Below are 26,693 nucleotides of genomic sequence, written 5' to 3'. Positions count from 1 at the left end.
AGCTGTGTAAAATACTCTGATAAGTCTGCTGGCTGGACCGTTTCAGTTATGCCTCTGATTTTTACATTATTCCTCCTGGAACAGTCCTCAAGATCTGCCAGTTTAGCTTTAATCCAATCCAATTCTTCTTCTTTTTCACTGTGAGCATCCACTAATTTATGGTATGATGTACTATATTCTCCCATCTTGGATTCAATGTGGAGGACCCTTTTCCTTGTATCAGTAATTACAGCTTTAAAATGGTGCATCATGTTAAGGAAATTATGATTGCAAGGATAGTAACATGTCCTTGAGTGTGGTGTGCAGGACTGGCTGGTTCAGTGTAGGGAATTCTGCAATGGAGCTCTGCAGGACTCTGTGCCCAGGAGAAGGGTGTGTGAAAGGCTCACCTCTGTAGCAATTAATCCTTCTTTGGACAGCCTGAGCTTTGATTTAGCTGGGCTGTAGGATGGTGTGGAGTTCAGGGAACACTGTGCCATCGGGGGAGATGTGCTGTTGCTCACTCCCTGGAGCTGCTTATGCGGACCCACCATGTGCCTTGCTGTGTACTCCCACGGTTGCCGGTGACATCTTAGAGAACTGGTCTGTGTAGAGGGGGGAAGAACTTGGTTATCTTCCTCTGAGCTGAGCGATCTTTCCTCTGTTTTGACATCTTGCAGTGAGCCTGGAGGTAGGGGATCACTGATGTGCTGGTGTAAGGAGAGATCACCCATTGTGCTGGCCCTCTATTGCTGCCGTCACTCTGGAGCTGAGCTAGTGTGGGGCCATTCCGTTCAGCATGCAGCCACGCTCCCACCTGTTTACAACTATTTTAAGAACTTACTGTCATTTGACCACATGGGAAGGTGCACATAGAGAACAAAGAAAAACTTAACTCTTTTGGCATGTAAACAAATAGATTCATATGTTACCAGGGAAGTTACAATATTACAAATGTTAATAGACTAGTGTGCTACCAAAAATACTTCCATGTTAAATGGGAAATAGCATAGAAATGCATGTTAACAGAATAGCTGTTATGTCACCTAAATGAGAATTTCTTGTCATACCATTATAATCTGAACAACTGGAAGTCCAGACAAATTTTGCTGCCGAATGCTTAGATTTTATTGTTGCAGGAAAAACCACCATGCTATCACTGAGCTTGTTGTGTTCCCAGAGAGACAGCTGTATTACCAAATAGAATTCCATGTTACCAAAAAGCCTGCTATGTCACTATATAGAAATGCCTTTGTGGTGAAAGGATTACTGATATAATCCTTTGACCACAATATGATGTTGTTGCCAAAATAAAACATTATAAGTGAACACAAAAAGAGTTTATGTGAGTACACAAAAAATTGCATTGGGGTGTGCATTGCTCCCCTCCAGAAAAGGAAGGACCAATCCCCCCCCCCCTCAGGGTGCAAGACACCTGGTGGGAGGAGGGCACACTCAGGTCCACCTAGCCCAAAGGCCAAGTGGGCCCTTCTCTTCATAGTCAGCTGAAGACAAACCAATGAGTAATAGATAGTGGGCTCTCCTGTAGGCCCAAAGACTCAAACCCTACCATCCAAGTGAAAAGAAACACATACATAAGTACAGGGTGAAACACGTGGAGAGCAAAAATAGATAAATATACAAAAATAAAAAAGGTGTCTGTGCAAGTGCAGAGGCTGTGCCTTGCAGCCTGGTAACAAAAATTGCCCCAGTCTCAGACAAAATGCCTAGTCTAGGATGCGTAGAGCAGAAAAGAAGCTTAGGTGTTATGTTCTAGTGCAGTTTCACACAATGGGGTCCCAAACCCACAGTGCTACTCCAGTACTCCCAAGGTGCCAGTCCCAGGGAGGCTTGACACCACGGGCCTTCTGCCTTCTGAGCCCCTGGCTAGACCAGGTAGAATTGCTCAAGAGTCAGGAGGCACTGGGACCCTTAAAATCCTCCATCAGGGAATTACTCCCTGTTCTACTGCCTGGGGATGCTCCAGTTTCTATTCCCACAAGAAAATCAATCAGGACTCCCATCATACAAGAAAAGATACTATACAGCCAGCCACCCCGGCCAGAAGGCCAGGATGAAGGCAGAGCAGCCCTAGTGGACACTGATATGAACAGATGCTACACTATTTTTTAGGAGAATATTACTATATTACTATATTATACTATAAACTGCCATAGTTCAAAATTAAAGAATATTTAAATGGTAGTAAACCCAGCCTGTAATAAGGTCCTATATGTAGGTCCTATGTAATAATATCTCCTAAATTTGCACTGTTTAAGAGATATTCAGAGCGCATGCAGCTGGTGATGTCACTGGTGCATGAGCTCTAAAGTTCCAGCATACAGTGCCGGATATTCAGAGCACGTGCTGTAAACAGCGGCTCTCACACGCATGTGTGGGACTGATATCATCGCGCCCCTGGCCACTCTTGTAGCCGGAGGCCGTAAACCCGGAAGGAAGACTGGGTGAAGATGGAAGCCCTCTCAGTGGTGACAGCGTGACGCTGCAGGGATTAATTTTAAGGTAAGTCTCTCCTAATGTGCTAGTATGCGATGCATTCTAGCACATTATGACATTGCCCTGCAAGGTTTTTTTTTTTCTTTCTTTAACTGCGGTTTACTACCAATTTAATACACAAACTGTCTCCTGTAACTTAAAAATCTTAAAATCTTTTCCAACATTAGTCCTTTTCATGACGTGACCATTCCATTACAGAAATTCTGGAGCATCAACTTGTCATGTCCCTGCTTGATTATTATTTTTTTTTTAATCATTTAAAATATCCAATTGACCTGAACATACGTTGAGTCATAAATAGTGTTTGCACAAACCCACACCTTTTTTTTTTTCCCAAAAACTTTTATTAATGTTTTCATGTTAACAGAAACAATAAGAAAGGTTACAAAGAAAAAAATAAGATACAAAATACAGCATACAGCCAGAAAATTGGTATCCGATATTTGTGTGCATTTCTTAAATTGTAGTTATACCTATACCTTTGTATATAGATATATATATTCACAAGCAGGGGTATTTTGTTTGTTATAGGAGGAGCAGTGATAGATTCTGAAAGTCTATGTTGTAGGGGGTTGGGGTGTTGTGTGTATGGGGCTCTAAGAGACAGATACAGGTAAACTGAAACAAGCCACCATGAGACCCATTCACTCCTAAAGGGATCTAACTGTGAATGGCTGGGGGCAGTAATTTCCGGTGTAAGTTTTCTTGTCAGATTCAGTTTACTACAAGACTTAGATGAGCCCCATCGTGTCTGCATGTTTCCCATGTGCAGGTTGGTCTAGACCTTGGGTGGCCTTTTAGGAGTATTCTTCCATATAGGTGAGCTAGTAAGGCCCTGCGTTGGGGGTCCGTTAAGGTTATCAGGTCACCTATGCAGTGTTGGATTAATTTGGTAGGTGGGGGGGAGGGAAGGCGGGGTGACGGAGATTTTATATGTCCTTGAGAATTCTCTGGTTGTTCTCCCTGAGTGTATTAGTTTGAGGATTGCTAACATTCGTGAATTCCCTATAGTGTAGCCAGCAAGCCCAGGTTTTCCTATACTTTGTCAGGTTGTCTTTAGCTTGGTGTATTAGGTTTCCCATTTCTGCTGTTTTCTCTATGCGATGGAACCATTCAGAAATTTAAGGGGGGGGCTAGTGCTCTTCCAGTGTACTGGTACACATTGATTGACAGCGTTAATAAGGTGTATTGTGAGGGATTTTTTGTAGGCTGACAAAGGTATAGATGTGTGATGGAGTAAGTATTGTGCTGGGGTGAAGTCTGGGGTATATGACGTAATATGACAATCGTGTGGTGGATTTCTGTCCAGAATGGTTGTATGAGCGGACAATCCCACCATATGTGAAGTAAGGCGCCTGAGGCTGAGTTACATCTCCAGCATAGCGGGGAGACGCTGGGGTGCACTTTATGTATCTTGTCAGGTGTCTGGTACCATCTGGAGTAGATTTTATATCTATTTTCTTGAGTAGAGATATTGATGGATCCTTTGTGGACATGAATGTATATGCCCTCCCTTTCCTCTTTGGGTAAATCCATGGCGAGTTCAGTCTCCCATTGTCGACTGAGTTTATTATCCATGGGATTGCATTAGAGAACAGCAGTGCATATACACCTGAAATCCAATGTCTTTGAGGACCTGAGCAGGTACAAAGTGCTTTGAATAGGGTGCAGTCCCTATGCCATTGGGTGTTGGGTTTGGCGTTGTGGAAAAAGTGTCTAATCTGTTGGAAAAAGGGTATGTTTCGCACTGGGAATTTAGAAGTTATTGCCAGGTATGAGAGGAGCTTGTTATTTTGAAAAAAATTGTTGCGCTCTAATTGGGGATCTGAGGGAGGGGTCATTTGGGTTATGTGAGGAGAGACCTGGAGGGAAGTCGGGGGTTCTGGTCTAACAGAGTCATGGTTGAAGGAATCAGATTAAGGTTTTTGCATGCTGAGCTGAAATTCAGCATCGTGGGACCTATTAATGGGTGTGTGGTGTATTCTTTAGGGGCGGATTTGTGATCAATCCAGGGAAAGTGAGAGACTGATACCTGAGCAAAGGAGTTTTCAATTTGGATCCAGTCTTTACTATTCTTGTGGACGTGCAAATCAATAATTCTGGTCAGGTGACATGCCCAGTGGTATTTGTGAATATCCGAGTCCTAACCCACCTTTCAGTTTGGGGAGTACCAGTCTATCCCAACTTATTCTGGGGGTGTTGGGGGACCATATGAGGTTTCTACACATTGTTTTGTATGATGTGAAGAAAGAAGAAGGAAAAGTATGATGGGGATGGCCTGAAATAGATAGGAGTCTGGGTAAAACATTCATTTTTAAAATGGCTGTTCTGCCGAACCACAAAAAAGGACCTGTATGCCTTATGTGAAGGTCCCCTCGGATGGTCTGGAGAACCGGTATGAAGTTCCTTGTGTGAAGTTTGGTTAATTTGGTGGGGATTTGGGTGCCCAGGTATGTGATAACATGTGGTTCCCACCTAAAGGGGAAATTAGTTTGGCATTGTGTCACCATCGTCGTCGGGAGAGTTATGTTCAGGGCTTTTGATTTAGTGAAGTTAATTTGAAAATTGGAGATTGTTTTGAAAAAAGCGAAGTCCTTAAGTAGGTTGGGAATGGTAATTATGGGGTCTGAAAGGAATAGCAAGATATTGTCCGCGTAAGCCACAATTTTGTATTGATTGTTTTGGATGTCAATGCCTTTGATGTCCGGGTTGTCTCTTATGCCCCGTACACACGGTCGGATTTTCCGATGGAAAATATCCGATCGGAGCGTGTTGTCGGAAATTCCGACCGTGTGTGGGCTCCATTGGACATTTTCCATCGGATTTTCCAACACACAAAGTTGGACAGCAGGAGACAAAATTTTCCGACAACAAAATCCGATCGCGTCAATTCCGACCGTGTGTGGCCTGTTCCGACGCAAAAAGTGCCACGCATGCTCAGAAGAAATTCCGAGACGGGACAGCTCATTCTGGTAAACTTAGCGTTCGCAATGGATACAGCACTTGCGTCATGCTGCAATGTTAAAAATGGTTTAATATAGCGCACTCTCTTCTTCTTTATAATGTGACAAGAATTAAGTAGTTTTGCTGCTCATATTCACACACACACTTCTCACAAAGTTTTATTTGTGTTTTTTTAGTGGGATTCCCTGAATATATTGTTATTCGTTGTCACATCTGACAGTTTGATATTCATTTTTTTTTTTTTTTGGATTTTCAGCCTTTTTTTTTCTTTAATGTTTGGATTTTTTCCAAGGCTGATCTTTGTTCAATGTTATTTTTATTTTTACTCCAAAATATTTTTGTGTGTGTTTTGTGTGTCAAGTTACCCCAACACCATTGATATCTTTTATTATTTAATCTCCAGGATATTGTTTGGTGTTGGTGTCCCTTGTTCATTTCACATTGTATATTTGAAATGTACCTGAATCCTCACAAACCAACTGTCCTTTTTGAAGTAAAACACATAGGAGAGTATAATTCAAAACAAAAATCCTTTATTAAGGGCTCAGAACCAAACAAAGAGGAAGGCAACACTGGATCAACAGGAGAAATTAGCAAAGCCTGGGACCCCCACAGCAGACATCAATTCTTGAACATCAAAATTGGTGGCCTGAGGAGTCCATATATAAGGGAGGGCAGTCTGGTCTAGAATTCGCAGAGATCCGGATATCAGCAGATGACATCTGTGTCCCCAGGCTGTGGTACCACAGGAGGCTGCATCTTTTGGGCGACCAGACTGAACCCAGGGCAATCACTGTCTGGTCTTCCTTTCACGCTTCATTCCCGGCTATGGATGTGCAGTTGGAGATGTGGCAGGAGGAGGAGTAGGACCTGGAGGAGGAGGAGGACTAGGAGGACCTGGAGGAGGACTGGGGGGACCTGGAGGAGAGGGAGGAGGAGGAGCAGGACCTGCAGGAGGAGGAGGAGGGCCATCACAAAGGTGTGTCTGAGGTGTCATTTGGCCCCTCATACCTTTCTCAAGAGCCTCCAATATGAGGGCCTCACACATGGCTTGTTGGCCCTCCTCCATCCTCTGCATTTTATATGCAATGAAGGTAGCAATGTTCTCCTCCATGGTGTGGGTGCTCCCAGGACCTCTGTAGCCCTCCAAAAGAATCCTATAGCAGCCTCCTCTAGGGCACTCCTCCTACTGCCACTTTCTCTTTTCAGGGTGGGTGGAGGGACCTGCAGATCAGCCAGCCGGCTCGGCCCGGCCACCTCCTGGCTGAGACTTCCCTGTGTATGAAAAAGGGACATGGTTGTAATGTTTTGCATCATCAATCACAATCCTAAATTAGTACTCCCAACTAACATCTAGTTAACATCATTGATTGGACAAGCAGAAATATTTAGAGGAATGCTATACCTGGCTCAATCTGGGCTCCTCCACATGTCGCCTGGAAGGCCCAGGTTGGGCATCAGAAGCCTCAGCCGGGGGGGAAGGAAGCGTGGAAGGAAGACTGGAGAGGGATGGCCTGGGTTCAGTCTGGCCTGCCAGAAAATGCAGCCTGTCGTAGTACAACATCCTGGGGACATAGATGTCATCTGCTGCTCCGGATCTCTGTGAATCCAGGACTTTCTTGCGCTCCCTTAGATATGTGCTCCTCAGGCAACCAATTAATATCTTTAAATAGGTGATGTCTTCCATGGGGATCACCTGCTTCACAATTTCACACAATTGCTCCAGTGCTGCCTTCCTCTTTGCTTGGTTCTTGAAATGGGGGTGTTTAATCTCCCACAGACAGGGCAGCTCCCTTAGCATCTCTAGGAATACTGACATGAAGGCATTATCTTTGAGTAGCATATCCATGTTCACTGCAAGACACAACACAAGACAAAGCCTAATGTCAGACAAAACTCTCCTAATCTTGTTACAATATAGGCCTCAATCTAGAAGCAGTATAGGCACAAGTTTGTCTCTTACCTTCGTTCTTACGATCGGCGCGTCCAATGCTCCTTCCTCCGCTCACAGATCGTACGTAATACGCACGCGTGTTGCGCTTTATACACACTGCGCATGCGTGTAACTCTGCACGCCCCTGACGTTCTTTCTAGTCTATTCCCCGCCCCTTTTCGTTCGGCGCAGTGGGTGAAGAGCACATGGCGGAGTTAGAGCAGGTGTGTGCTAATTATAGCAACGAGGAGGAGGAGGAGGAAAGCCCGGATCCGGACACGTCCCGATCCAGAAGGAGACGTTTTAAGGCCACAAATATGTCCTTTGGGGAGATGTTGGAGATGGTCGACATCATGAAGAAGTCCGACTATGACGGAAAGTATGGGCCTTACCCCAACCCCAACATCAGAAAGGCAAAGATCATGGCAAAAGTGGTCAAAAGCCTTCACAGGAATTTCGGGGTACGAAGATCGAAAGATCAGCTCAGGAAGCGGTGGTCGGACCTGAAGTTAAGAGAGCCAGAGCAGTACCGAAAGATCCGGAGAGTGCTGCAAAAAAGTAAGTAGTTGTGCTGTGTTCCTATTCTTTCTGTCTTTATTGCGTTCGTGCTGCTACATATGCTTTTCTTAATTGTAACATTTAAAAGGGCAACTTTAATGTTCATGGGCCCATTATTCGTTCGTATCAAACATTTTTCTTTCGGCCTCTAAAACACCATTGTTTAGGCCATATGCATTTTCCCACATTTTTTTTGGGCCTACTTGGATGCCAAATATTTGTTTGTGTAGATGGGTTTGTTACTAGAATGAAATGCCAACTAGATTCTGTGTAAGGAGAGGACACTGAGCAGCTGTTTTCACATCTGGACACTGGAGCACTAGTGTGGGACCCCAGAACACCATTTTTATTAGGGGGGGCCACACAGGTGCTCCAGTGTATACTATAGGGGGGGCTACATCTGTGAAGCTTGTACCAAACAGGTAAAGTATTGCAGCTTGACAAAGGGCAATAAAAAAAATACATCTTGGAACTCGGCTAAAATAGACAATTGTACCCCACTTCCAAGCAATGTTTCCTATTTCTAGTTCTGCCATCAAATATCTGTGTGCTAATTATACCATTTTTGTTTTACATAGGGGAGAAAAGACTCGGAGGACACCCCTCATCCGAGGAGACCACAGACCCCCCACCTATGGAAGAAGGTGAAATACCCCCAAACGAAGAAGAGCAGGAGGAAGAAGAAGATGTGGTGGAGATTGGCACCACAACAGGTAAGTGTCTGCGACCACAGGCTCAGGTAAAAGAGGTGGATGGTGGCAGATTTTTGAGACCTGTTTTTTTTTTCTTTCTCTCTTTTTAGGTGATCGTGATGTGAGGGATAGAGAACGTTTCACATCAGAAAGTGCCCAGATCCTGATCGGGGAGATCATGGGGTGTAATGCCGAACTGCAAAACATCCAGCAAAAAATCAATGATGTTATTAAAAAAAATAATAACATCATTGATGTTTTGGGGTGAATTTAAAACCCCACAAAATCACTTTTTGGATTGTGGTCCAATCTTTTAAATTTTTTTGCAATGTTTTGAAAAGCCAAATTTGGAGGATGCACACAGTGTGCCAACATGTGCTATCTGCCATCACGGGAGATCAATGGACACGTTTTGGGGTGCAACCCCTTCCTCAATTATAAAGTCGCATTGAGGAAGGGCTTGCTCCCCCAAAACACGTCCCTTGATCCCCCCTGATGGCAGATAGCACATGTTGACATTCGTAAATTGGTGTGCATCTTCCAAATTTGGCTTTTCCAGGGGTGGTTCCCCCCATCTGAACGCTATATCAAACCCAGTTCCTAAATACTGATGTCTGATATAGCCTTCAGGTTTTACCTAATGTGAACTTTGTAAGTTCAAGTTTTTTGGCTTTCTTGTTGGTTTTACACAGGCCTGTTTTATCTGAAATGGACATTTCGAATTTTGCTAATGCTACTACAAAAATTGTTATACAACAAACATGTTGGTTTGTTTTAAAAACCTTTGGTAAATGCACATGTGATTGTGCAGGTAGAAAAAAGTGGCTTACTCAAGAATGTGTGGATTATTGTCTCAACACTACTTGGGGTGATGTAATAGCTGTTTTATGCAAAAATGGGGGTTATTTCCTAAGGGCAAATCCTCTTTGCACTACAAGTGCAGTTTTAGTGCAGTTGCAAGTGCACTTGTAGTGAAATGTGTTTTTGCATTTAGGAAATACCAGCCAACAGTGCTTTGTATAAGGTTACCCAATCACGACATTTTCTGCACTCAAAACATTTATCTCAGGGTCAGCTAAAACAAACACAAGCAGTAAATGTCCACAAAGAATTTATTTTTTATTTTTTATTATAAAAAGGCTTCACTTATTGTCTGGCATATTGATAGCCCCCCTACCCACAAAGAACTCCAGGTAGCGTAACCGGACATCACGGGCACTCAGGGAGGGCAAGCCAGGACGGCCACTTTCAAGCGCCGTCAGTGTGGTTTGATGTAGGATTCTGGCCTCAGGCCCAACTGAGCCAGCATAGTTGGCCAAATGTTTCCGTAAAAAGTTATGGAGAACACAGCACGCAAGTATTATATGGTTCAGTTTATACTCCGCCATATGGATAGGTGTCAGAAATAGGCGGAACCGGCTGGCCAGGATTCCAAATGTGTTCTCCACCACTCTTCGGGCTCTGGCCAGCCGGTAATTAAAAACCCTCTGGTCCGGGGTGAGGGTCCTCATTGGGAATAGCCGCATCAGGTGGTCCCCCAGCGCAAATGCTTCATCAGCAACGAACACAAATGGGAGTCCTTCCACATTGTCCTCTGGAGCTGGCAAGTCCAAGCTGCCATTCTGGAGACGCCTGTAAAACTCCGTCTGGGCGATGACTCCACCATCGGACATCCGGCCATTCTTCCCCACGTCCACATACAAGAAGTCGTAATTAGCCGACACCACCGCCAACATCACTATACTATTAAACCCCTTGTAATTATAATAGTACGACCCCGAGTTGGGTGGTGGGACGATGTGGACGTGTTTACCATCAATTGCCCCTCCGCAGTTAGGAAAGTCCCACCGCTCGGCAAAGTGGGAGGCCACAGTCTGCCATTCCTGTGGCGTGGAAGTAAACTGTTGAGGAAAAAACAATAAACATTACTATTTTTACTCTGAAACATGGCAAGCAGATTAGACACAAACATTATGGGGCAACCTCCAGATAGCATTTATTAAGGGGAATTTAACAACACCAAAGTATAAGGTACACCTATCATATTCCCCCTCCCCCCTCTCATGGGCCATTTCTAACATTATAGGGGGTGTGTGGAAATCTTGGACCGGTAACCCTCTTCACTTCATTGAGAGAGGAATGCCTAAATAATGGGTATTACTTGGAACAGCCCCTCCTTAGTTACGCTATTGGCAGACCACTGGACAGGTAAGAAGTGTCTGAATACAAAGATATAAATACACACTGTACACATTTGAGGACATTTGGACATTCTGCTATTACCTATCAAGATAATAATAGGATACAAAAACTTTAAACAGTACCATTGGAAAGTATACAGGCAGGCCCTTGCACTACATGCTTTGGGGAATTCATCCATAAATCTGACCAGTAAAGAGATGGGTATAGTGTGTATGGGTTTGTCAAAGTCAGCAGATAGATGATTGAGGATAGAGAATTGGGATCAGCTGACTTAGCAGTTGGGGGAGGGAGGGTTACTAAAAATGATTTGGGGACACCACAAAAAAAAGCCTCTGGCACTCTGCCTGAATTTAAAGCTAAAATAACATTTTCAAACATTTTAGGGGGTGTTTGGAGCTGATAAAATACATTGTTAAGTGACTACATGAGGTGAATATAGGGCAGGCGACACCATGCTGGGGAGGTAAGTGAAGGCAAATATGTATGAAGGACATAAAATAATAATTACATAAAAATCCAGCATGCATGAGGACAAAGGGGACATTCACAGCATATTACAGTCATGGTAATTAGGGAATGAGGAAAGAAATACAAGATATTATCAAACATTCAATACCATTAAATGTGATATTAAAGGATAAAAATCTTACCTTCATATACTCCTTCTGCAGGACCTGTATGATGGCAGAACAGGTCTCTGGGATAATGATACCCAGAGCCTGGGGGGAGATGCCTGTCGAGAACTTCAAGTCCTGCAGGCTTCTCCCTGTGGCCAAATACCGCAAGGTAGTGACCAACCTCTGCTCCGGAGTGATGGCTTGCCTCATGCAGGTATCCTGCCTGCTGATATAGGGGGTCAGCGAAGCCAACAAATGGTGAAACACGGGGTCCGTCATCCTGAAAAAGTTCCTGAAATCATCAGGATTATTCTCACGGATCTCACGGAGCAAAGGCATATGAGAGAACTGGTCACGCTGAAGCAACCAATTCTTGGTCCATGAACTCCTCCCCACCCTGTTCATGGACTGGACTTGTGTCAAGGTCAGGACCCCAACACCAAGCCCCCGCACAGCACGAACTCTACGAGGAGTACGCATACGAAACATGGCTAGAAAACGGTCGGCTGGTCAGAACGAAGTAACAGAACGCACTGAAGAACAGCAAGGCCTGTGAAGAGCGACCTGAAAAACAGTAACGAACGAACAAGAATACAATGACTACCTAAAGTCACGCGGAACTTGCTGCACGCACTGAAGAGCAGATACAAACCCACAAGCACAAACTGAACGGCAGAAAACGATCTGAAAACCACGAGTCTGAAAAAGCGCAAATCGTCTCTCACCAAACTTTTACTAACACGAGATTAGCAAAAGGAGCCCAAAGGGTGCCGCGCTTGGTTCTGAACCGGCCTTTTCTAGTCTCGTCGTACGTGGTGTACGTGACCGCGTGGTTGGCGATCGGAAATTACGACAACTTTGTGCGACCGTGTGTAGACAAAATAAGTTTAAGCCAACATCCGTCGGAAAAAATCCTAGGATTTTGTTGTCGGAATGTCCGAACAAAGTCCAACTGTGTGTACGCCCTATTAGTCTGCAAAGGGTTCTATGGTGAAAACAAAAATAAGGGGGGATAGGGGGCATCTCTGAGGTGTGCCGTTTGAAATGGAGAAGGCATCCAACAGGTGGCCGCTGACTCGGATTCTGGCTGTGGGGGACGAGTATAGTGCAAGCATCATTTGGAGTAAGCATTCTGGAAATCCCATCACCTGTAGTGCTGCAGACATGTAGTCCCATGCCACTCTGTCGAACACCTTCTCCGCATCAAGGGATAGGAAGAAGCCCTGAGTGGAAGTTATAGAAAGCCAGTGGTGTATGTTAATAGCTTTTATTGTGTTGTCCCTAGCCACTCTACCAGGGATAAATCCTACTTGATCTAGTGAAATCATTTTGGTGAGTAGGCAATTTGCAAGGACTTTGGCATAGAGCTTCATATCTACATTTAGGAGTGATATGGGTCGATAATTAGATACCATTGTGGTGTCTTTGCCTGGTTTTGGAATAAGAGTTATGTGGGCCTCTAGGATGTCCTTGTTGGCAAGAGGGGAAGAGGATATTATGTTAAATGCTTTGACAAAGTGGGGGATGAGAGTGTCAGTAAAGGATTTATAATAGCTTACAGTTAAGCCATCCAGGCCCAGGCTCTTGCCTGTTTTCAGTTGTTTCAAAGCAGTTAGGGTTTCTTCCATTGAAATTAGGTGGTCTAGTTCTGTAAATTCTTCTATGGTGAGTGGGGATGGGCTATATTGTAATAGGAAATCATTAATAGTCTTTGTATGGTCTGGGGTTGGACCTGTCAGGTGTGGAGTTGGTAGATTATAGAGCTTGGAAAAGTTTTGCACAATTTGGTCTGAAGTGACCAACGTAGTACCCAAAGGGTCTTTGATAGTGTGAATGGTATACGCTGCATTTTTTTAATTTCAATATTTTTTATTGAGTTTTCAAAGGTTTAAAAAACATATAGTATATCAAATATACAGTAGTTACATACAGTACTTGAGTTAGGGTTCTGCTTCATTACCATTATCATAGTTAAAGCAATATATTTAACTTCAATGTATTCAAAATGGGGAATATTGTTATGTGATTTTATACTTTTTAGTCCATGCCTTCCAGAGGTTGTCAAATGTTTTGCATGTCAAAGAGTTGATAGCTAGTAGGCATTCAAAGGTATGATTTCTGTTGACCAGTGTTATCACCTCAGAGGTATTGATGGTTAAGGTGTTTTTCCAATTACAATGGATAAGAGTACGGGTTGCTAGTAATATGTGTGGGGTGACTGCTCTGCAGTCTGGTGGAAAACTTTCTATCCCAATGTTAAGGATTGCTAATACAGAGTTTGGTGGTGTTAAAAACCCTGTAGTTGACAATATTAGTTTAAAAGTTTTGTTCCAGAGGCTGGTTATGCTTGGGCATTCTCATAGTGTGTGCAGTAGATTGCCTATATGTCCACAATTTCTCCAACACATGGGAGAAGTGTCTGGGAAAAAGGTGGCCAGTCTATATGGCGTGTAGTGCCATCTGTTGGTGATTTTAAGCATCATTTCCAAATGATTCACACAGTGTGAGGTTTTTCATATTACCTTGAAAGCATGTGTTCATTGTTCATCAGGGAATGTAGTACCACTACCCAGCTCTTTTTCCCACTTCCTGATGGCAGCTGTCTTGCTAAAAATGTGTTTGTTTCGAATGAGGTTATAGAATAATGATATACCTTTAGCAGACTGGGGCATCTTTATGTAAAAACGCCATGCTGTAGATGATAATTTGAATATAGCTATGGGATGTGCCCTCAGGAAGTGGGAAATGCATACGCAAGAGAATAGTAAATTGTTGGGTAGGTGGTATGCGGTCATTATTTGTTCTGCAGATTTGGGTGTCATTCCCGTAAAAAGGTCTTGTAGGTATTTTATACCCTGCGCTAGAAGATTTGTGGTTGAGAGCATAGGGATTTTTGCCCCTAGGAGGTCTATTGGAAGGTCATATATTAAGTCACGTGTGTCTCTGTCACCGATATTTTGGAGAAATCTCCAAGCCTGTAAGGAAACTTGAATGGTTGGTGACAGACCCCCTGTGTCCCACGGTTACCATATGTCACTTATTAGGAATGTGATGGGGTTGTTTATCGGGAGTAATGAACATTCTATCTCTACCCATAATGGGCAATTGTTGTCATGAAACCAATGTTTAAGCTGGTCCAGTCTTATGGCCCATAAGTAATCTTGAAGATCTTGAAGTCCCGCACCCCTTACACTTTTGTGTGGGATAAGGTTGTTGCGTGAGCATCTAGCTTTTTTGCCTCCCCTGGTAAACTTATATGGTTTTGGACATAGTGCTGATGTAGGCAGGTGGTATGGGGAGTGGCAGGGATTGGAGAACATATATAATCTGTGGAAGAATAGACATTTTGAATGCCACTATCTTGCCCAACCATGAAAGTTCTGTTTTGGCTATGCTTATGAGTTGTTCTAGTTTGACTATGAGCGGTTTGAGGTTGGTTTCTATTAAGGATGAGGTCATATTGGTTAAGGTTATGCCTAAATATGAAATGCCCTTTGTGCTCCACGAGTATGGTAGAGTATCCTGCAACGATTTTTTAGTAGATAGGGAGACCCCTACGTCTAGTATCATGGACTTGGTGAAGTTGACTTTGTAATAGGATATGTCTCCAAAGTCAGTTAGGATTTTATGGGCCTGTGGGAGGGACGTTTGTGGATGTGTCAGTAATAGTATCACATCATCTGCGAATAGGTTAATTACATGGTTACTAGAACCAAAGGTAAAGCCCGTACTAATAGTATTTGATCTGATGGTTTCAGCTAGAGGTTCTATCATAAGATTAAATATTGTGGGGGAGAGAAGGCAGTACCATTAGAGATATTAAATGTCTTGGATAGGAACCCCGATGTATGTACTTGAGCTGATGGGCAAGAGTACAGGGCCAGTATAGCTGCCAGAATTGGGCCTTTGAATCCAAATTTGGCCAGCACCATTTCCATGTAAGTCCAGTGGACTCTATCGAACACCTTCTCTGTGTCTATAGATAGCAGCAGAGAAGGCGTTCTTGTTTTAACAGCATGGTGAATAATATTGACAATACATCTAGTAGCATCCGAGGTTTGTCTCCCCCTCACAAATCCCATCTGGTCGCACTTAATGAGAGACGGAATGATATCCATTAGCCCTTTGGCTAGCATCTTCGCATATATGTTGATGTCTGAGTTGAGAAGGGATATTGGCCTGAAATTGGCTGGAGTAGTGGGTGCTTTCCCTGGTTTGGGTAAGGTGACAATGTGGGCTCTCAGCATCTCTTGAGGGAATGAGGAAGATTCCTCCGCTTTGTTAAAAACTGTTTGCATGTGTGAGGCTAGGATTCCTTTGAATGTTTTGTAGTATTCATTTACAAAGCCATCCGGGCCTGGTGGTTTGCTATTAGGTATAGTTGTTGTAATCTTATCTATTTCTTGGGCTGAAAATGGAGAATTCAGTTGCTCAAGCTGATCTTCTGTCAGCGATGGAAGATTTATGTTCTGTAGGAATTGTTGTATGTTGGTTATGTCTGGTTGTGGAGTGGATTAATCCTTATTTAAGTTGTTAAGCGCACTATATTAATCTGCAAATTGGTTCACTATTTCCTGTGGGTTGGTGATTTTGTGGTGCATGGTGCCGTGTGTTAAATATGCTATTCTGGTCTTTGTGCGGGCTGCCTTGATTCTGCTAGCTAGGTATTTTCCTGCCCTATTTGCATTAGCATATCAGTTTAATTGTAGTTTTCTAAGATGTTTATCGTATTTTTGTGTGAGATGCTCCCGCAGGGATTCCCTGAGTTTAGAGAGTGTGTTTAACATAGCTGCTGTTGCTTAGATTTTGTTTTGGTATATGCTGCATTTTTAAGTTGGAGGGCTCTAGCCAACAGTTTCCCAGATTTATTACCAAATTCATAGAATAATTTTTGGGTTAGCGCATATTTGCGTTTCAATGTTTTGTGGAGCTCCTCTAGGAGTTCCTCCCATCCTTTTAGGAGTGCAGTGAGATATTTGGTGGCTAACGATAGTTTGTGTGCTTGTTCGAGAGACTGTATGCGTGCGGATAGTTCTTCAATATGGGCTTTTCTTATTTTATTCCTTTTAGCTGCTATGGATATGAGTTCTCCACTAATTATTCATTTATGTGCTGCCCATATTGTGGCAGGTGAGGAATCAGCAGAAATGTTTTCTTCGAAATTTTGGGAGAGGCATTTGGTGATTTTTTGCATTTTCTCCAGATCAGTCAAAAGGGAGTTATCTAGGCGCCAGATTACAGATGTGGTTTGTGTTGTTGGGAGTGTCAGTGTCATGGTGATGGGGTTGTGGTCCGAGAGTAGCATAGTGTCAATTGTAGCCTCAGTAAGGAAAGTCAGGTCATTCTGAGAGATGAAAAAGTAATTAATCCTGGAATACTTGTTGTGCGGCGGGGTGAAGAAAGTGAAATCTTTTACGTTTGGGTGTAGCGTGCACCAGGTGTCATGTAAGGTCAGGTCGCTAAATTGGGTCTTTATCACGTGGAGGGCTCTGTATGTCATAGATGACGAACTGTTGGATGTGTCTTAAAAAGGGGTCAGGGCTACGTTGAGGTTTCCCCCCACAATCAAAGTGCCAGATTGAAAGGCCATGAGTTGTAGCAGGGTTTCGCGAAAAAAAGGATACTTGCTGTGTGTTTGGGGCATATAGGTTTGCCATCGTGATAGCCCTGTTATGTAGTGTTCCCTTGAGTAATAAGAACCTGCCTTGAACATCTTTGGACCTCTAATATTTGGATGGGGCAGCGCCTGGATATCAGGATAGAGACACCTTTAGATTTAGCTTCCTCATTGGAGGCATGATAAACTGTCGGAAAGTAATGGCTGTGAAGCTCGGGGATACTGTCCGATCTAAAGTGCATTTCCTGTATAAGGGCTATGTGAGCTTTAGTTTTCTGGAGAGTGTAAAGTAGCTGTGTTCTTTTTTCGGGGGTGTTAAATCCATGGATATTTAATGAGCATAACTTGAGCTGTATGGGAATAAGCGACGATGCCTGGCATGTTGTGGGTGGGGTGATGTTGTCCGCCATGTTGGGAGGGGGATGGTGGGGTAACTTGACAGGAAAGGGGGTGTTGCTCTATTTAGAGTAGGGATACGATAGGAAATGTTATCTCAGGGGTATACTGATGAGGGGGGGGACTTGTCCTCCTTCCTCAATAGGTAGTTGAATTGGTGAGGTACAGAGCGTACACAATGTGTGCACACCTGGTAGTGTGCCGGCACTGTGTTACGCCACTGTGTGGGGGTTGACAAATACAAGGCTATGAAGAGTTTCCAGAAATGTATGCTTCGCCCGCCGCCACAGGGCGTTAAACTAAGTGGGTGGAGGTTAACTACTCGGGATATGTTGTTGAGCGGGGTGTCGTATATACGAGGTGGTTCGGTTCGGTGGAGATGAATGCATGGTACTAATGTCGTGTCAGATAGGGATTGTCTGTATTCATTGTGCAGTTCTTGATCCCTGTCTTGCTGCTGTATTTGCCCCTAGCATGGAGTTTCCACCAAAATCCATGGTAGAAGAACCATGTTCTGGGTTGTGTGTATAACAGTACAGTTGTCCGTAAACAGAAAATATACACTAGAATACTAAAATTGAGAGCCTAAAACCTCTGAGACTGCATTAAATAACTTTTAACCGATATGAACATATACATATAGAAATATCAATCCGTGCCAAGAAGGCTGAGTACCTGCTTACGAAGTCACTAATCCTTAGTCCTTGCAGCCTGTTTTCTTCTGCTCAGTTATGTGCCATTTGTCCTTCCTATCATGAGGGTCACTTAGCGATGAAGTCTCCCCTATGGGCTAATGTCCTTCCCCGTGTGCCTCACTCCAACAGCCTTTATGGGGAGGGTATTATCTGTGTTTGTTGAGGGGGCCGGTAGGATGATGCATACTCGACTGGATGGAAACAGAGTAGCACATATCCAGGGTATTACTGTTGGTATGAGACCCATTGAAGTTTGTGATTGACTATCTGGTGGGTGTAAGAATCTCCCATACATGGATGTTAATGCAAGCAGCAAATCAGTTTACGGTAAACAGGCATGGTGCCTGTTGGTGGACGAGTTATGCATCCGCGACTTCGGGACATTCCATTTTTTTTAGATGTTCCCCTCCACCTGCCCTCCCCTTTCCTGCTGTATGCAGTGGTCTATCATTACGACTTGGTGGTCAGGACAAGATGTTTAACTCCTTAGGGGTGCACCAGGATCCATTGTCTGATGCAGTGTTTGCACTACAAGGGGGTCCCCGTAGTTCGGGGGGAGTGCATACAATGCTAGGTTGTGAATCCCGCAGTGCACTGCGAGGCATAGGTGCTTTGAGGGAGCTTTCTGTGTCTACGACCAGCCCGCCTAATGCATACAGTGTCAGGGCTGTTAGTATGTCATGTGGCTGCATCTTTCAGGTTAGGTGGTAATTCCCATACTAGTATTCTCATACTAGAGGAAGGGAGGGGGGCCCTAGCTTGTGACCCCCGGGGATATCCTTCTACATATCTCTATGATAGCTTACCTTTCCTGGTGCTGCACTGGCATTGATAGGCAGTGATCATAGCATACATTAAGTCTCATGACTGACCGAGTGGATGCCGGTATCATGGAGACCCAGTCGGATGTGTCGGTTCATTCTCTTAAGGCAGAACATCTTGAAGGAGTCTTCCAGGATGCTAAGAGAAGTACAGGAAGGCAAGTAGCAGGAAACAGGCTGCTGCAAACAATCTCCAAGGTAGACTTTGTTTGCAAGCCGCAGGGTGTTATGGGCATTGTAGTTTTGGCAATGTCCTATGATGTATGGATGCACATAGGGATGGTCAGGTTTTGCAGCTATCAGTCCATATGTACTTGGCACTGGTTAGGGTAACTTCTGGTACAACGAAAAGGCAAGTCTATCCAGGTAATGTGGAGTGTAAAATGAACATACAATAAAAGTTAAAGAAGAGAACTGAACTAAGTAGAGCCAAATGGCTAGATTTAACTATTCAGGGAGGAATACCTAAGGGGAGATTAGCGAGATCAGAGGGGAGATCCTGGATCTTGGTGAGTTGGTGGGGCAGAAATCGTGCTGGAGGCCCGTGAGAAGCTGTATGGTGCCTGGGTCCCGAGGGGGACCGTCGCCTACGAAATCTGGTGTCCTGTGCGTCCATAGGCTCTTCTTGCTGTTTGTCTTTCCTCAAGGTGGTGTGACGAAAGTCTGCATACCAGTTGGGGACATCTACCAGGGGGATGCCTAGTGTTTCACAGAAGTGTTGTAAATCTTCAGGCACTTTCAGCAGCGCTGTGCGGCCCTGTGTGGTGGCGGAGAGGCAGAAGGGAAACTTCCATTTATATTGGATTCCTTTAGTGCGGAGGGTGTCCAGCAGGAATTTCAGGTCCCTTCGGTGTTGCAGCATAATGCCGGAGAGATCCTGAAAGATTTGTAAGTTCGCTCTTTAATATACATAAGTTGCGGTCGGCTCCTTGCCTGTCTCAAAATTTCCTCCTTAAGCCTTTAGTCAATTATACAGCAGATGATGTCCATGGGAGGGTCTGTGTCCCTTCCTTTTGGCCTCAGGGCCTGATGGATCCTTTCCATTTTGATCGCCGTCTGTGGTGGTCTGTTGTGCAGCCCATTAAACATGCCTGTGACTGTGAGGGATATTTGTTCCCCTTCAATCGATTTGGGCAAGCCCCTAATCCTCAGGTTATGGCGCCTGCCGCTGTTGTCCAGGTCGTCCATGTGGCGTTGCATTTCCCTGAGTTGGAGGGTATGAGTATCTACTTTTCTTGTGGCCCAGCGGAGTACTTTGTTGTGCTGCTCCGTAACTCTTTCTACCTCATGTACCCTGTCAGCGAGTGCATGGATATCCAGCTGGAGTTCCAAAATGGCGGCTGACAGGGTATTCTTTTTTTTTTTTTAATTCTTTATTTTTCATGGGTTTCACAATACAATTCATTGCACTCATATAGTGCCAGCTTAATACGTCTTAAGTAAATCTATTCATCTGCACATCATATGTTACCTTTAATTGACACTTTAATTCCTTGTGAATTCCCTTTTTCTACTATTAACCCATTGCTCCAAAAAAAAAAAAATTCCCCTTTTACCCCCCCCCTATCCCGGAGTAATGAAAAAAAAAAAAGAAAAAAGAACTCTCGACCCCTCCCTCTCTCCCCTCCCCTCCATCTCTCCCCACTTTAGTCCATACTCTCCCTATAGTCCAAATATGGGGCCCATGTTGTCCGGTACTTCTCATCTTGGTCTTTCATTGTCAAAGTAAGATTTTCCATTTGTTGTATTTCTGCAATTCTGGCCAACCATTGTGCCCTAGTTGGAGAGCTGTCTTTTTTCCACAGAGCAGGGATACATGCCCTAGCTGCTGTTAAAAGGTGTCTCAGCAGCGAGTTTTTAAATTTTTCCACTGATAACGGGAAATCTAGCAAAAAAAAATTTGCCGGATTATTTCCCAAGAAGAATCCTGTTATTGTTTTAGTAGTTTCTGCAACCATTTCCCAGAACTCTCTTATTCTCGTACATTCTCAGAAGATATGTAGAATTGTCCCATCTTCTTCATGACATCTCCAACATACCTCTGACACCTGGGGGTAAATCCGATGTAGCACATTCGGCATCCTATACCATCTGGTAAGGATTTTATATCCCCCCTCCTGATATCTGCTTGCTACTGATGCCTTTTGATTAAATACTAAGATCCTATTCTTCTGTTCTTGGGAGAATGATGTCCCTAATGCCGCGTACACACGGTCGGACTTTTCATCTACAAAAGTCCAACGGACGCCGACGGACTAAAGCTGGCTGACAATCCGATCGTGTGTGGGCTTCCCCGGATTTTCAGCGGACTTTCAGCGGACTTTTCCAGCCTCAAATCTGACGGACTTTAGATTTGAAACATGCTTCAAATCTTTATGTCGTAACTACGCCGGACCCAGAAATCCACTCGTCTGTGTGCTAGTCCGACGGACAAAAACCCACGCTAGGGCAGCTATTGGCTACTGGCTATCAACTTCCTTATTTTAGTCCTGTGTACGTCATCACGTACGAATCTGTCGGACTTTTGTGTGATCGTATGTAGGCAAGTCCGTTCGTAGGAAAGTCTGCCACAAGTCCACTGCAAGTCCGCCAAAAGTCCGCCAAAAGTCCGTCGAAAGTCTGTCGGACAGGCTGTCGGACTTTTGTAGACGAAAAGTCCGACCGTGTGTACGCGGCATAAGTCTCTCTCCCACGCTTGTAGGAAAGTTAGTTCCTGAGGCGATTCTATTCCTGTCAATACAGTATAGAAATAGGACAACGGATTGTTTCTCGCTTCAAACACATATCCTCAAACCCGGTCAATGCTCTTACTTCTGTATACATATTAGATTTTGATTTAATAAACGCTTCTAGCTGCATCATTCTAAAAAAATCTAATGCAGGTGCTATTTCTCTTTCAATTTCTCTTTTTAATAATAAACGATTGTCCCTTGAAAAATGTATGATCCTGCTGAAACCTCTACGTCGTATTGCTCTGAACTTGGGGTCTGTCATTCCTGGCTGAAATGTTGGTGTCCCCAGAACGGGAGCACTGGACTAGGATTTGTCGAGATTGCTGTTTTTTTTTAAATCTTTTTGATCATCCGCAGAGTTACGCCTATTGTTGGGTGTTTCCTCAATTCAGCTGGCAACTCAGTTTCTGGTATCCATACTAATCCTTCCAATGGGATATCTGTTGCTGCCTGTTCTGCCTGTATCCAGGGTTTCTTATTTCTAAGTCCACACCATTCCATCACTCTGGTTAAATGTGAAGCCTCTTGGTATCTTATTGGATCTGGAAGCCCTTTCCCTCCTTTTCCTTTAGGTAGTGATAGTATAGTTCTACGTACTCTTGCTGGTTTCCCAGCCCAGATACATTTCAGAAATCTTGATCTAAGATCTCTTAAAAAGCTTGGGGGAATTTTAATTGGCAAGGTCTGTATTAAATACAGAAGTCTTGGCATCACATTCATCTTAATAATATTTGTTCTCCCGAACCATGTAAAAATCTCTTTATCCCATCTTGACAAATCCAGTTTGATCTGTTTAGCCATCTGTTTAGCCATTGGTATGTAATTAAGCTCAAATAATTCCTTCAGATTTTTTGATATTTTCGTTCCTAAATAGCTTATCTACGAGTTGGTCCACCTAAATCCGAATTGTGTGGTTACCAACTGTAAAAGGGGCGCCTTTATTTCTATCCCCATTACTTCAGATTTCCCGTAATTCAGTTTAAAATTAGATATTTTCCCATATTCACGCAGTTCCATCAACAAGGATGGGAGAGATATGATTGGAGAAGTTACGAAGAAAATTAAATCATCCACATACGCCGCAAGTTTCTGTTCTTCTTCCTTTATTTTTATCCCCTTAATATTCACACTAGCCTGTATTTTCCTTAGGAAAGGTTCTATTGTCAAAATAAAAATCAGTGGTGAAAGAGGGCACCCCTGTTGTGTTCCATTTTGAATAAGGAAGGACTCAGAGGTTCTATCATCTATCTTTACTCTAGCACTTGGTGTAGAATATAAATTAGAAATCCATCTCATCATCCCCTCCCTCAAGCCTATATGTTGTAGTACCGCCTTTAAAAAAAATCCAGTCTACCCTGTCAAAGGCTTTTTCCGCGTCCGCAGAGATTATCACCATTGGTTTTTGCGGCCTTTGTGCAAGGTATATCGTGTTCACTACCCTCTGTGTATTCTCTCTTCCTTCCCTCTCCGGGGTAAATCCCACCTGGTCTGGATGGATTAGACCCGGGATATAATCTAGCAGTCTTGTGGCTAAAATCTTTGGAAATACTTTTCAATCCACATTCAGCAGTGAAATAGGTCAGTGACTAGAACATTGGAAGGGATCTTTCCCCTCTTTCGGAATCACTGTTATATGTGCTAGTAATGTTTCTATTGGGATTTGCATCCCATCTCGTAGTGAATTATAAGCTGCTACGAATCTCGGGGCAAATTCCTCTGCATATTTTCTGTAATACGACAGGGTGTACCCATCTGGGCCAGGGGCTTTGCCCACATTCAATGATTTTAACGCCGCTATAAATTCCTCTGTTGAAATTGAGGCATCGAGATCCCTGGCTGCTTCTTCTTTTAGCTTTGGCATTTCTGTCTCTTCAATATATTCCCTCACCACTTCCCACTTTTTTTGAACATTTATTGGATTAGATTTCTTTTCTAACTGATATAAACTCTCATAGTAGTCCTTGAACATCTGTGCGATTTTCTGTGGAGAGTTAACCAATTCATCTCTCAATGTTTTAATCTGTGTAATATGGTTTCGTGTGGAGGTTTCTCTAAGAGCATTTGCCAACAATCTTCCTGGTTTATTCCCAAATTCATAAAAAGTTCTTCTTCCCCTAATTAATTTGGATTTTGCTTTTTCTATTAACTGTAAATTGAGTTTTTCACGTAGGCCAGTAAGTTCCTGTTCTATTGTTTGAGCCTGGGATTTTTTGTGTATTACTTCTAATTCCCCAATCCGTTTAAGCAAGGAGTCAATTTGTTCATTTAGTTTCCGTTTTCTATGTGTCCCCAAGGAAATAAACATACCTCTCATGAAGCATTTGTGTGTCTCCCATATACAGAATGGTGATGTTTCCCCTGTTTCATTTATTATAAAAAAAAAGATTCCAATTCTTGCTTTAATTTCCCCTCATATTCACTGTCCTTGAGGAGGGTTTCGTTAATCTTCCAAAACCATTCTTTACGTTCTTCCTCCCCTATTTCTAGCGTGCATGGTCTGATAGGGTAAATGACCCAATCAAAGCTTTTACTAGGGACGTAATTATATTTTGACAGACAAAAATATAGTCAATTCTGGAATAGGTCTTATGCCAAAAAAAATGTATAATCCCTGCCCTGTGCATGAACCACTCTCCAACTATCTATCAATTGTAATTCTTGTAAAAATTTTTTCACTTTCCTTAATTTGACATATGAAAGGTGAGAAGATCCTTTGGATGTATCTTTCAGTGGGTCTAAGGCCATATTAAGGTCGCCCCCAATACTAAGATTCCTTCCTTATGTTGTTGCACTATCTGTAAATATGTCTCCAGGGAGTTTACTTGATCCTCATTTGGTAAGTATAGATTTACCAGTGTGATTTTCTGAAGACCCAAAGTCCCCTTTACTATAAGGAGACGACCCCCTTCATCCGTGATCACGCCTAATTCCTTCCATGGCGCTTTTTTAGCTATTAAAATAGATACCCCACAGGATTTTGAAGTCTGCGATGTACTGTGATATATTTTCAGGAAATCATGGTTTTTACGCCATGGAATTTTTTCCCTTTTAAAATGTGTTTCCTGGAAAAAAATAATTTGGGATTTAAATCTCTTTAATTCTGCCATTAATCTTATCCGTTTCTCAGGGCTATTTAGTCCCTTAACATTGTATGATGTAAAGGTTATTTTAGTCATTTTAATCATTTACTCAATCTAAAAGAGAGGAGAAGAGATGGAGAAGGTGAGAGAAGAGAGCAGGACGCAAGGAGAAAAACAAAAACAAAAAAACAAAAAAACAAAAACAAAAACCCTGAATCAATATTACTCTTCCCTAGGAGCCAGAAAAAAAAAAGAAAAAAGCTCCCCGGGAGGACAGCTGACTGAGTACTTTTCTGAACCAGTCCTCTGAAAAAAAAAAGACCCCAACGCCTCTGACTTTCCCTCCACCCAGAGGAGAGGCGTTCACTATGGGGGGTGCTGTCAAGCAAGTAAGAGTCCGCGTAACGGGCTCCTGTACAGTGCTCACTGCCATTATCATTTTATGATTTTATGACCAAAAAAGCTCATTATACACAATCACATTTCCCATACTAACCCAACTAAATTCATCCCTGCCCAGAATCCCCGCCTCTAATATCCGAATCCACAATAATCCTGCTTCCCTTACTTTCATTTTCCCCATCCTACCCACCTTCTTTCTATGAGAGAGAGAAAAAAAAACACATATAAAATGTCTTTCCTTTCTTTTCCTTTTTATCCTATACAAAACTTATTGTGTATGTTGCCTACTACCTCTCATCAAACTGTGAATATAATAATAATAAAAAAAAAAAAACACTCCCCAATTATCCCCATGCAGACTTCCAAAATCCCCTTCAATTGTGTGTACACTACCAAACATGTGCTATTAGTCCCTAGAAAAATATCTATAATTACAAAATAGTGTTTAAAGGATAAAGAGAAAAAAAAACTCACATATAAAACATCTTTCCCTTTTCATATCCCATACAAAACATATTGTGTATGTTACCCACCAAATTTCATCATACTGTGAACATAATTAAAAAAAAAAAAAAACCCAAACATCTCATGTTCCTATAGTGAATCTCCCTCAGTATCACCAAGCACTGAAACACTCCCCAGTCACCTCCATACATGCCACCAAGAACCCCTTCCAATTGTGTGTACATAACCAAACTTGTGTTTATCCAATGTAAAATTATCTTAGGTTACAAATTAGTATTCACATAGTGAGAAAAAAAAAAAAAAAAAATTATATATATATATATATATATATATATATATATATATATATATATATATATATATATATATATATATATATATATTTATATATATATTATTGTTATCCCATGTAATACTTAATTACTTATAGCATTACTTATAGCATATATTCCATAACAGTTATATTATTTCTAATAAATCTGTAAGCACACAACAAGAAAAAAAAAAGAGACAGTTATCAGTTACCTTTCCTTCCACACATCCCTCCCTCCCCCATTCATTCCTCTCACACCCTTCACACCTATAACTTCTTTCCTTCTAAACTTTGTGAATAGTGTTTTGTGAACCATCACTCCCCCCACTCCACGACATAACTCTTTAACCCCTAAGGGCTCTTTCACACGGGGCGGATCAATGATGATCCGCCCCGTGAACACCCGCTTGCTCAGTGGGGATCGCTCCGCCGATCCCCGCTGAGCAGGAAGATGACAGGTCCGTCGCTGCACAGAGCGCCGCTCTCCCCTATGGGGGGATCGGATGATGACGGACCGTAGAGTCCATAGTCACCCGATCCGATCCGAAAACGGATGGAAAAGTAGGATTGGAGCGGGTCGGATGTCAGCGGACATGTCACCGCTGACATCTGACGCTCCATAGGGATACATGTATGTCCGTTTTTCATCCGAAAATGGAAGGATGAAAAACGGACATATGGATCGTCCATGTGAAAGAGCCCTTAGTGCA

Source organism: Aquarana catesbeiana, linkage group LG01 (genome assembly GCF_042186555.1).
Source record: "Aquarana catesbeiana isolate 2022-GZ linkage group LG01, ASM4218655v1, whole genome shotgun sequence".
NCBI lineage: Eukaryota > Metazoa > Chordata > Amphibia > Anura > Ranidae > Aquarana > Aquarana catesbeiana.
This window is presented reverse-complemented; position numbering follows the sequence as displayed.